General features: G+C 40.7%; 1 long non-coding RNA gene across 1 annotated transcript; it reads left to right on the top strand.

Annotated features, from left to right (window-relative positions):
• Nucleotides 1-508: 508 nt before the first annotated feature.
• Nucleotides 509-3,551, top strand: LOC122968282. The gene is made up of 3 exons (XR_006398799.1): nt 509-1,245; nt 1,639-2,887; nt 3,062-3,551. It is a non-coding gene; the product is annotated as an uncharacterized LOC122968282 (long non-coding RNA).
• The last annotated feature ends 9,374 nt before the right edge of the window (nt 3,552-12,925 follow it).

The raw sequence follows: 12,925 nt of genomic DNA on the forward strand, positions 1-12,925 counted from the left end.
CAGCTGTCCTTGGGTGGGAGACATCCATCTCCCATAAGAGGCATGACATGGCCAAGTGAAGGTGATGATGTTATGAATGGGGCTGGCTGGCAGCACAAGGTAAGGGTGGCCACTCTGTCACTCAGGGCAAGCGTTGACAGGGTTTATGCACAGAAAAGGAGACAGGCCTTGGGTACGCAGGCAAGGTTAATCTGAGTGATATCTGGATCTGATAGGAAAGTGACCATACTCAGATAGAGCAAGGTAGTTCTTGCAATGCATGTGTACCTGTGCGGCACTGTAACTCACTCAGTGGCAGATTCAGGCTGTCTGAGGGGCAGGGGTGAAAAAATACAAAGGCTATCTGATACATTGAGTGTGACCCCACCAGCAGAGAATAACAGTGCATGTTTAGTAAAAACACTTCATCCCCAAAGATTAACATTTTATAGTGATTCAGAATATAAGGAAAACAACACCTCTGTATTAAAAAGGATTTCCTTTTTAAACATTTATATTTTGCAAACATATGTAATAAAATACAGGGAATGAGTAATGTGTTAAATGCTTTAACAAACACATCTGCAGTAAAAACATGGAAATATTAACATTTTGAGAATGAGCTGTTTTGAGCAGTATTGTCAGGGAAGCAAGATTGGTGAAATCAAAGGAGAATTATTTTGGCCATGAGTTTATAAATGTGAATGGCCTTGTTATGGTCAGTTGGGATGTCCCTCTCATGGGCAACAGCAGAAGATCTGAGAGCCTTTCTTCCCCACATCTGTTTCTAAGCTGGGTCTTGATTACCTCCAGTTTGGAGAATCATCGCTTGACTGATGCAGTTGTCACTGGCAATGTAGCATATATTTTGAGGAGTTTGTCTGTTAAGAGGGCTATGCAAAAGGTTTGTCTTCCAGATTTCATAACAGTTTCCTGACAAGATCTTTTTTTTTTTTTTACTTTTTAACATGCCTAAGCACAGGTTTAAGTTCTACTGGGCATCCCTCTGATTGCTAATGGCTAATGCAAACATACCTTTATCTCTCCCATCTCCTCCCTTGGTGCCTAATAAAATGAGACCTTTCCAGGCTCTCAACTTGCCTATAACAGCCTGTGAACTGATTTCTATGTAAAGGACTCAGGGCAGTTTTGTCATATCCAAAGGATATGACGTTTATGCGCTCTCCTGAGTGCAACATTAGCTAACGCTTAGAAATGCAGTCCACTAACGTCCAATCTTGAACTGGCTTTCTTCCTATTAAACAGGTAAGTTAACATTAGTGCAGAGTATGTGAAATATATTCTGATATTGTGGTTTTAGCTGGCTAATGTTAGCCCCAGAGCTGGGTGGGCAGTACACGTAGCCTATATTATGAGCCACATTTTGTGATAAACACAAATTATGCAGTCCTAGCTAGCTATTAGTAACGTCACACAGAGGCAGTGGATTCACGTAGGACCCGGACTCAATAAGACAAGGGGGGGATGATGGGTTCAAGCTGTGATGGGTGTCATCTAGCTGTTTCACATTTCAGGCAATACTGTGTAATAGAAGTAAAATGAACATAGCCTACAACATTATGACATGTTTATCATTTTAATGCCAATCTGAGTTAAACTAGGGCCTATTTAACTGAAGTTATATACTGTCTTTTATAGAGGAAGCATGGAAGTCAGCTGAAGAAATATAGTGAACTGACTACAACTGTCTGCAAGAGAAAATCTGAGCCTGGGACATCTCCCTCAAATCTCAAACAGATGAAGCTTGAAGAAACAAAGCAAGTCTCAGAAGTGTGTTGACAATGCTGTACTCAACTCACTAAGTTCAAGGTCTCCAGCCTTTCTCCCTTGTTGAACAGCCGTCATTCCACAACCATGTCAAAGATCTACAGTCAAACTGCATTGTCATATCTCAAACCACTGTGCAGGGCAAAACTAATCAAGCCACATCAGCGATGAAGGAGCAGGTGAAAAAAGCAACGAGGAAGCCTGCATACATAGCCACAACAACTTATTGCCAGACTGCAAGGAGGAGTTTTATTGGAGTTAAAGTGCATTGGCTGGAACCCAGCAGGTTTGAGAGGCATACTGTTGGTCTTTCATGCAAGCAGTTGAAGGGCACGCATACATTTGATGCCTTGGCATGCCTTGCAATGAATGACATACACTCAGAATATGAAATCCGTGAGAAAGTAGTCCCAGTAGTAGAACCACAACAGTTATATAATAGCAACTGTTGGTTGCCATTATGGCTGAAGATGATGGCCTTCAGTACCAACTGCTGAAGCATCATCAGTGTGCTTTTCATTTGCTAAATTTGGTTTCTATGGTGGATGCCAATACAAGAAGCTGTCGAGGTCAGCCTTCTCCAAGTCTCAGGCTCTCTGGAATAAGACTGCATGGTCCATTACTGCTGCAGAGTTCTGAATCTTTCCACATGATTTGTCCAAAGGACAAGGAATAATTACATAACATCCTGTGTAATCTGAAATAACTGGTCTGTTAAAAATGCCTAATGCATAGTGGTCCTATGTGGAAGATTTGGAAAAAATGTTTTTGTTTTGTTTTGTTTTGTTTTGTTTTGTGTGTGTTAGGTACAGTTTAGCTGAGACTGCTTTTTTGGGTGAATATACCAACACCACAAGTCCAGTTACTAAGGTAATAAACATATTACAGGGAGAATCCAACATTCAGATGGGAGGGCTGGTCCCTTCAATCACCACCTTCATCGCCAAGCTTGAGAAAACAAGGGTGTTGCTGAGATTCTGCAAGCTTTATGATGTCCTGCAAGATGGTTTGAAGAAACAGTTTGGGAAAATGATGTGTGACCCAGAGCTGGTTGCTGCAGCCATTATTCATCCAAAATTCAAAACATCCTGGACCAGTGATGAAGATGTCCTCAAACTAGGTAAGAAAAAAAACTAAATGTTCACTAAATGTTCCATGGTCAGTTTCTCATTTCCGCTTTTGTAAACACTGAACTTGTATACTTCCTTACTTAATTGCTTAATGATGATGATGATGATGATGATAATGATGAAAAAGATAATAAAAAACTGGAATTGTTTCTGGTTTACTGAAGGCCTCAGTTACATCTTCCCGGCCACGATGAGCCTCTGCTGTGGCCTGCTGACAACTCTTGAAGTGCTTCTGATGAAGATGATTTCATTTCTAATATGAAACATGTACGCACACAGGAAACAACCAAACAACTGGATGCACACCTGACATGTACAGCTGAAGGTATGGACATGTTGACATTTTACCCAGCTGTATCCAACCTGTCGCTCAAGCTAAACACAGTCCTGCTTGCCTCTGTTTCCTGTGAAAGGCTTTTTAGTACAGCTGGATGGATCTTTAGCACAAGGAAGGGAAGAATAATTCCTCACAACTTCAAAAACAGCTTCTACTGATGTTGAATAAGGACTTCTTCAAGTTTAACTAGTTTGACCAGACTGAAAATTTTCTCACCTGTCATCTGTAGAGACCTGTGAGATGGAGAGTGCAGTAGAGTCAGTCACAACAAATTGTTTGCATTGACAGCAGAAGTGCACTTCTTTCGGACTTTAAAATTGGGTGGATGCTGTTTTGTGATGGTGGGGTGGGGTTATGTTAAATTAAAATAATGAAAACGACAATGGCTGTCCCTTCGTTGATTCAAATGTGTTTCTATAGTCATTCCTACAGGCTTTGTAGCATATTCTACAAGCTTTTTATTCTACATGTTCTACAAGAAAGTCAGTGCATTGAGTAGGCTGTTTCAGAGTCATTAGGTTCTGTTAATGCATTGTGGCAACAATATAACAATGCGTTAACATTAAAAAGAAAATGTACTTTTGAATGCTTAATTATTTTTAAAAGCAAGTGCTCCAGTACTTTAACTCAAGTAAGAATTTGATTGAACAATTTTCCCTTCTGTTGGAGTAATTCAACAAGGAGTATCTTTACTTTGACTCAAGTAATGGAGTTGTGTGCATTGTCCGCCACTGCCTATAGGGCACTTCACCATGTTTTTTCTCACATAGAGTGCACCCTATAGGGAACTTCACCATGTTTTCCTCCCATACAGCGCACCCAATAGGACACTTCACAATATTTTTCTCCCATACAGGGCACCCTATAGGGCATGTTTTTTCTTTCATTGAAAAGGCACCCAATTCTGCACTTCCTTATGTTAGACTTAGTGGAACCTTAAATGACACCTTTTCCACTTTTATTTCACCAGAACGGCACCCGTACAGACACTCCAGCTCACCTCATTACAACAGCAACTCATAGGGCACTATATTACATCTTGTGGGGGGTACTTTACAAGGCACTATCACATTTTCTTCCACTGAAAGAGCACCCATGAGGGCACAACATTCCAGATTGTCCCATACAGAGGCACTCTATAGGGCACTTCATCCTAATTTACCCATAACTAAAATGGTGATTACAGAACTTTGGTATGTCTTCTCCTTTGTGTGGGCAACTTAGAGGGCATTTTATCATGTTTGCTTTACTGTGGGGCACCTTAGAGGGCACTGTCATGGCATTTTTTTTCTCCTCAGGCACACGAGATTTGGCAGTTACCCCCCGTGTCTGCCAGTGAATTCACTGACAGGTTCTTGCTTGTTTCACATTTCATACCCCGGCTATAAACTATCACAGATAATTGGCATGTGGGAGAGACAGTAAGCAGGGAGATATTCCTCAGCAGAAAATCCTATTTTCCTTTAATGCCTCACAGGAAAGTAGATTTTAGTCACAGCCAAGCAGTGTTTGATCTGCTATGTCCATTCGTTTCATTGCTTCTTCTGCCAGGGGAGCTTAGATGAACTAAACTGGTGATGATGCCACAGCAGGCCAGTGTTTTTCACCAGCCTGTCCTGGAGAAAACTGCCCAACAATGGCAACCATCTGGACAAGAACAGAGTCATTCACTTCAGCAGCCAGTTCAGACCTAAAACTGTATATTTAGGTCCTATAGGCAGAAGGAATTAGATGTCAAGAGTCTGCACTGTCAAATGCTCTGAGGACATGCTTTTCTTTCTTTCTCCATCCCATCAGATGTCCAGCACTGGGGTCCTGCAAGGTTGTGTTGCAACAGCTGAATGGCTGTCACTTGCTGGGCGTGGTGGATGGAGTCTCATCTGCAGCAAAATAGGCAGACGGTGCCTGATTCTCTTTTCAGAGAGCCTGTGGCTGATGTAATTGAAGTGGGCAGAGTGAGGACGGGATGATCCCCCTTCACAGAGACATACTCATCTCCCCAGCTCTCCTTCCCTCCGCTAGTCTGCCAGGCAATAGAGCTGTCGAGTAGTGAGTCTGCTAATGGAACACCCAGCTGGCTAGAGACTTCATCACACTGCAGTGAATTATTCAGCTTCCAGAGGGCTCTCCCCAAATTATTTAAAAGCCCGCTTTGGCGTTCAGAGGAACAAGGCAGGGCCCCAAAGAAGTACTCAGAGTTTGTCTTTTAGGTGTCTGTGAATTTTGCCCACCTTGTCCAAGGCCTCAAGCCTGAATGATAAACTACTCTGCAAGTCTGCCTTCAGCAAAAAATAATCTGATGATTCAAGCCTGTTTAATGAAGCTGTTCAGAATTCAGATTGCTGAGTAAACCACCACTATGCATATTACTAGAGTGTTGAGTTTCACACATAATTTAGTTGGCACTGGGTGAAAAGTTTTGCTCTTATCATTGCAACAAGCACAGTTTCCTTTTAACATAATTCACTGCTGTCCTATTCTGCTGTCATGTCATTGGATTTGAATGATGTAAGACACTATGGGCAAAGACAGAAACCAATCTGCATATTCTACCCTTTATGTTGAAATCCTTTTTTTCTAATTCAGGATGTGAGGCACAGTTTCATCCTGTTGCAGAAGGCAGCCTAGATTCACCAGTCCTTCTGGGTAGGTGTTCTGGCAAGGATGACTGATTAGAATTCCATGTCCATATACATCACACTCGATCCTTGTCCACTCAGCAAAGAGTGGATAAATCACTCCGTCTGGGCCGTCCCTCAGCAGGCCCCAGAAAGCCTTTAATAACAGGCTCAAGCTGCCTGCAGTGCCGGCCCCTGATTGTTTTGAGTGAAAACAGATGTGGTTGCTTGCTTCACAGCGCAGCCTGCTTGACGGAGGTTCTGAACAGACCTCTGTCACAAGGCCCTCGCCGCCATGTTGTCTTGCTAAAACATCCGGCACCAATAGGAGGCCACCTGAATTCCCTCCCCACTCCCTATGGCCTCCGTTATTCCAGCACCTCCCCATCGCCAAGTCCCATTGCAAAGGAAGAAAAAAAAAAAGTATTTCAAACAAGGTGGAAACAGGCTTCCCTCTCCACCCTCGTAAAGCCCACTTGAGAGTCTGGGTGAACACATTCATGCCCCAAGGCCCTGATGAAATAAAACACCAGCGCCATGCCCTTTATGTGAGCCAAAAACACTGGCCATGTTTATTACATCTGACCATCTGGGTTTTACACGTGCATGTCTGCTGGACACAGCTCCACACAGCCATGCGCTCACACATAGGTCAGAGGTCCTGCAGACAGCCGATAGCTTATTAGCTGCTTTCAACTTAAATGCCAGCGACACGTGATTGCCATAATTGGCCAGAATGCTTTAATGGTTGGAGCAGTAGAACAGGTACTTTCCCTCCTCTTGCATTTAGAAACATCTCTCTTCCTTTCCCTCTTTTAACAGATGACAAAACGTTCTCTCAATGGGAGACAAATGCCTCTGCAGCAGGGGAACAAACCAACAGTATCTCCCGCAGGGTCCTCGGTGACTGATATTCTTCACTGATTTGTTTAAACAGTCTCAAATGTCCCCCCAGCAGTCTCTATCCCACCCCAATCTCCTACCTCCATTCTCCCCCAGTTGCACATGTGGTGTGTGTCTTGCCAGAGCCCTGAGCGGTGGTCGAGTTCCCCTTCAGGCCAGAAATTTTAATTAAAGCAGGATGGACCCCGTATACTAACCCTGCCTTTTAAGATGATAGACATATAGAGGCCTGGCTTGCCCTAATCGCCCCTCCCCCTGGCACATATAAACCCACCAGCCAGTCTGTATTTTCCCTTTATTCTTCTTCTTGTCTAATTTGTTTCTCACACCATGTCTTTCTTTCTGACTCAGCTGCTGGAATCCATAGCCAGTCTGTCCCACCCAGCTCAGTGTGTTCTGTTGAATCAGGAAGGAAATATTTACTCAGTGTTGGTGTAAAAGGTTTGTGACCTCCAGGTCAAACTGGAGGTCAGGATGTGGGCGGCATAGGTATGAAAATGTTTAAACACGTCATTCATGGGATGGCATAATATAAGCTCTGAGGGTTAGTGTGAGGATTAATAACATTCTTGGTGGTATTCTGAATAACTACTTTTACATTTAATGTAAAGTTAAAAAAAAAAGTAATTTAATGGTAATTCACCTCATGCTGTGAAGGGAGAACTGGCTACAGAGGCTCTTCTAATACAGAAATAAGGCTTTGGTTTATGTGGCATGGTGCAAAAATGAAAAGATGTAGCAGTGTCCTAATCAATAAGTGAGCTTTTTATTCTTCAGGCCATCATCAGCACAGTTATTGTGTACACACAGGCTTTTATAGGCATAATCTCACTCAAGAGGCACCAATTTAAAAGGATCCTTTGATAGGCAACAATTAGCCTGATAACCAAGGACATTAGAGACCTACGTAATTATACTGACATTCAGGATCAAAAATACAATTCCACATGTGAATATGACAGTTATGATAACGTGAGTGTTTTGAAGACCATTTGCATTAAACTCTGAGCTAATTATTTACACTATCTACTGTCACAAAAGGAGATACGCAACAGACGTCACTGACAATGAGGCAAATAGAGCTACATGTGGCACATTGTGAATGTCATAGGTTCTTTCTTGGTGAAATTGTGAAGCAAAAAAGACATCTTTTGGATGTGGACATAAAATCCCAGTATGTTTTCTTCTACTTCTGATGTACAAGGTATTGCAGCTCAATGTTTGCCCATGATAATGACGATAAGTGGCCAATAAGGGCAGGTTATAATGCAAGTCCATTATAAAGATAATTGGTTAGCAGAAAATAGTAATGACCAAAGGGTTAGATTGACCAGACCAAGGATTTTATTTTTCTTTGCGTAAATAACTGCTCTCTCAATAGGGAGGGGGAGGGGGGGGATTCTACCTCAACATAGAAAATAACTTTGTTCTGAAAATGAACAGTGTAACAATGAACATGAGCTCCAAAAAGACATTATGAACTTGCTGAATTGGCCTATTACAGTTCAGGGACTTAACTGCTAACCCTGAGACGTCTAAATATCAAATAGGCTCATATATGTTCATGGCCTCATGTCACAGTATATGTGATGGAATGATGTTATAGATCTCTCCTAGCCTGCAGATTTATCTGATGAATGTTCTGCCCAGAGGCTCAACACACTGGCAGTTGGCTTTCTCAGTGTGAGCTGCAACTTTTGGTATGGAACTGATTATTGGCAATGCAATAAATTTTTAAGGTTAAAATGACAGAAGCATGTTTGAGAAGTTCTGGAAAACATAAATGTTACCCACCACTGTGTTCATTGTTCATTTTAGCATTCCCTGTGTCCTGGAGTGACTGGATGTTTAATTTAGTGGGTCATTTATCATATCAACTGTCATTGTATGTTTTTTAAGCGATGGTGAAGGAATAGGGAGGCTAGCAGAAACTGTAATGTTCCACTGATGTGTTGAGACAGTAATTTTCATGCCATTACAACCATTCCTTTTTACCAGCATTGTTTTGCAAAACTTAGGTGGTCAGCAGCAATATCTATGGGTTAAAAACCACATTTCACTCCATATATGTGCCTGTAATCTACAGTGCCAGTCAAAACTTTGGACACATCTTCCCATTCACTTGAATGAGAAAGTGTGTCCAAACGTTTGTCTGGTAGTGTATGTGCATTGGTTTTGCTGCTGAAATCATTTTTGCACTTATATAACATATATATATATAACTTCAAACATAAAAAAAATCAGCAGTTAACCTTCGTAGAAGAATGAGGGAATTCACAGTGAAAATACTAAGCTGCAGAACAGTCTTTATATGGCGAAATAAATATTTAACATGTCAACATTTTATTCAGTAAACATAATTCCAGTGCAGCTATTCACATGTAATTAAGACCAGACACTGGTATTAACTCAATAAGGCAACACAGCTAAATAAATCATAACACTACAATAATACAATAAAAAAAAGTTATGTACATTAAATTGGAATGACACAGGAAAAAAGTATTGAACACACTAACTGAAATGTAGTTAATTCTTGGTGGAGAAGCCTTTTGTTTGCAATGACAGCTTCAAGACGCTTCCTGTATGAAGAAACTAACATCTCACATTGTCCATGGGGGATTTTGGATTCTTCTAAGGAAACAGTTTTCAAATGTTGAAGATGTTGGGGAGCCCGCTGGTGAATCTTTATCTTCAGTTCATTCTATAAATATTCTATTGGGTTCAAGTCAGGTGATTGACTGGGCCATTCCAACACCTTTATTTTCTCTTATGGAACCAGTCGAGAGCCTCCTTTGCAGTATGTTTTGGATCGTTGTCCTATTTTTAGGGTCATATGAAGAACCATTTCTTCTCCAAACATGGCACATAGTGTTATTGCCAAAAATTTCAATTTTTGTTTCGTCTGAACACACCATATCCTTCCTAATCTACAGGCTTTTCCAAATGTTGTGTAGCAAACTTCAAACGAGCTTCAACATGTCCTTTCTTCAGTAATCGAGTCTTACGGGGTGATTGTGCATGGAGACCACGGCAGTGGAGTGCATTGCTTATTGTTTTCTCTGTGAGAATTGTGCCTGCTTCCTCCAAGTCTTTCTGGACCTCTTTTCGAGTGGTTCTTGACTCTTGGGCTACGCCTCTGACTAATTTTCTTACTGCCTGGTCAGCAATCTGATGCTCCTTTGTGTAGCTGGTTGATGGTAGAGTGATGCTTCTTCCACTTGTGGATAATGGCCCCAATGGTGCTTATGGGAACATTTAGGAGTTGAGAAATCAGTCAGTAACATGTGCCATTTCTATGTTGCTCAACAATCTTGTTGCAAAGGTCTTGGGAGATGGTTATTGCATGACAGCTTGGTAGCAAATGATGCATTCACAGATGGCTAACCCTTTCAAAATAGTGGATGTACTAATAGCCACATGCACTAACCCAGACATCAAAGCTACTATATGCCTTTAAATCCTATTAAAGGAGCAATAATTTCCACAATGACCACCAGCACACTTATTAAAGGGTCTGAATTTAGCAATTGAGACCATAATGACTAATTGAAAAAATATTGACTTAGTATTTCTACAGAGAATTTGACACTTTTTGATTTAGAGTTAGTTGGAGCTGGGATCTAGCGGCCGTCAGTGGCATCACTTCAGCCTCAAGCTGTGGTTGTTGCAGCTTGATTTATACATATGGTCTGATTTGGTCCAATATTCAAAGATTTATGTGATGCATGATGGATTTCCCAGTATGATCTTAAATAATACTAAATCTATATAGTATACAATTATTTCTAAAGCAGAATAGGGCTTGCTAGCTTGGATTATTATAATAATATCATATCTGTATAGCACTTTTCTTTGGGATTATGATGCTCAGTCTATAAAAACAAAAATGCTATATTGTGTACCATACATGTTTTATGCTCTCGTCAGGATAATAGCATGTGGTACCTGTGTGTGAAGCCCTGATACTATTCATACTGTATGAAATCCTGCTCTTGAATGATGCCCTGTAAAGCACAACCATGAAACAAAGTGGTGTTGAAGCCCCCAAAATAGTAAAAACAACCAGAAAACAAACCCCTAGCAGTAGTGGCATTGTCCTGGAAGGTACCAGCAGCATGAGAAAGTCCAGTTTAAGAGTTCAGTAATGCACTGCTCTCTTTCGATTGCCTTAGAACCAAAGAAAGCCAGGATTTCCTAATGCCCAGAATGGAGAGCTCTCAACAGATTGATCTGCAACAGGGGACCGTCTATTCTTTGGAAGTGAACGGCCCAGAAAAAAAAAGAGTTTGCTGGGAGAACAGTCTGAGATAGACCTTGTCTGATCTCCAGGGCAAGTTGCACCTGACAGGGGAAGACATAAATCTGTGGATCTGTCTGTCTGCCAGAGGTACCTCACTATGGACCCCTTCTGTCTGGATGTTAGCACGGGTGAGTCAAACACGTGTTTTTTATTGTGAAATCAATAATCTCGGTAGGCTTTGTTTTATTGTGGACAGCTGTGTTAATAAGCTCTTTCTTTTACATTGTTTGAAATTCTTGTCTTGAAGAATTAGCCTGTGGCTTCAGGCAGTATCATCATTACGTTATTATCAATATGAGAGACTTTTCTGAATAATAGATGGAAGCTTTTTAACAATGTATGTTAAAGGCTTATAGTGCAGAGCGCAAGTGCACAGCTCACAACCCCTCTCTTTCACTGAAATTAGTAAATGCTTTGAGATGGATATGTTTGACAGCATATATTTATCTTGGCAGTGAACCATACACAGTTTATGTAGTTCAAAGGTAATAGTCCAGTGTTGCAGCTACTACAGTACATCCGCACTATGTTTGTTTGAGATGGCTGAGTTCTGGTACCATATGAGGGCTCTGTAAGCAAACTCTTGGATTTCAGAAATCTTAAAAAAAATTATTAAACTTTTTAAAAAAAGGTTCAATTTTGTAGACAAGTTGCAGACCAAGACTTGGCAGGATGGAAAACCTTCCTACCACAGAGAAGCTCTGGTGTGTTTGTTTGTCAAGCGGGACTGAAGTTTATTGATTTTGCAAGTGTGTCTGTGTGTTAGTGTGTGTTTGTCTGCGTATATGTTTGTGTGTGTGTTTACAGAGCTGGCACATACCCCTGGAATGCAAGCAGTTGCTGTTGCAACGGCTATGGCGATTTAGAAGGCAGACTCGACTACACCCACCAACTTTCGTGATTGTATTTTAGATTGCTTCATACATATTTAGTCCCTAGAGACTTTTTGTACTGTAGGTCAAAGGTCATTCTTTCACTTTTTTGAAATAACGCTAATCCAAATATGGACTATTAGAGGTGGATTCATGCAGCTTCGGTAAAAGACGCTTCTTCCCTTTTATTGCCCTTCATTTCCACCTCATGTCAGTTTTCACTCTGTCTTTGCGTATGCGGCTTTATATAATATCAATATATAAAATGGAAATCAAATATTCACATCTTGAGCTTTGAATAATCATATCTAATCGAAAGGTTTTTTTTCCCATTGATCAGTCAAAGTTCTGCTTTACTCACATGGGCTTGCCCAACTTTCAACTCAAAGTTTATAGAAAGAATCAATAGAGTGGTGAAGGCTCAACTCTGCTGCAACGGTCTCTGCAGAAAAAGAGATACCAAAACTTTAAAAAGAAAACAGGGTTATAATGGTGATTTGGTGAGCTGCTCTCACAGAAGACTGTTTCATCAACTTATATATCATTCAGAATAAACTTGGCTCAGCATTGTCTTATTCTTTTTAGATGCAATACAAAATAAGCTAAATATTTTACTCAAAAAAAGCTCATAAGCACAACAAGAGTCATCCAAAAATACATATGGAGAATTTAAGGATTGGTATATTCACAGCTTTCTGTATAGTTTGCATGGACACACCAATGTAAAAAAAAAGATAAAGCATTGTAGTGTAGTGTGTTTGACCTTATTGTATAGACAGTGTGCTTGTGTTTCCTAAGTTGAGCTTCATTTCAAAAGTGTTTGGAAAGTCTTATGTCTTCAAGTTCCAAGTTATAAATCACAATCTGTGCAAGAATTGCTGCAAGAACTTGTAACATTTTGCAAAATATCCCTGCTTGCAACTTCAAGTGATGAGAGCAAATAAATGTTCCATCTGTGTTGCGTCATAGCTGGAAGACATTTTCTAAAATTCTAA

This window comes from Thunnus albacares, chromosome 18 (assembly GCF_914725855.1).
Source record: "Thunnus albacares chromosome 18, fThuAlb1.1, whole genome shotgun sequence".
Lineage (NCBI taxonomy): Eukaryota > Metazoa > Chordata > Actinopteri > Scombriformes > Scombridae > Thunnus > Thunnus albacares.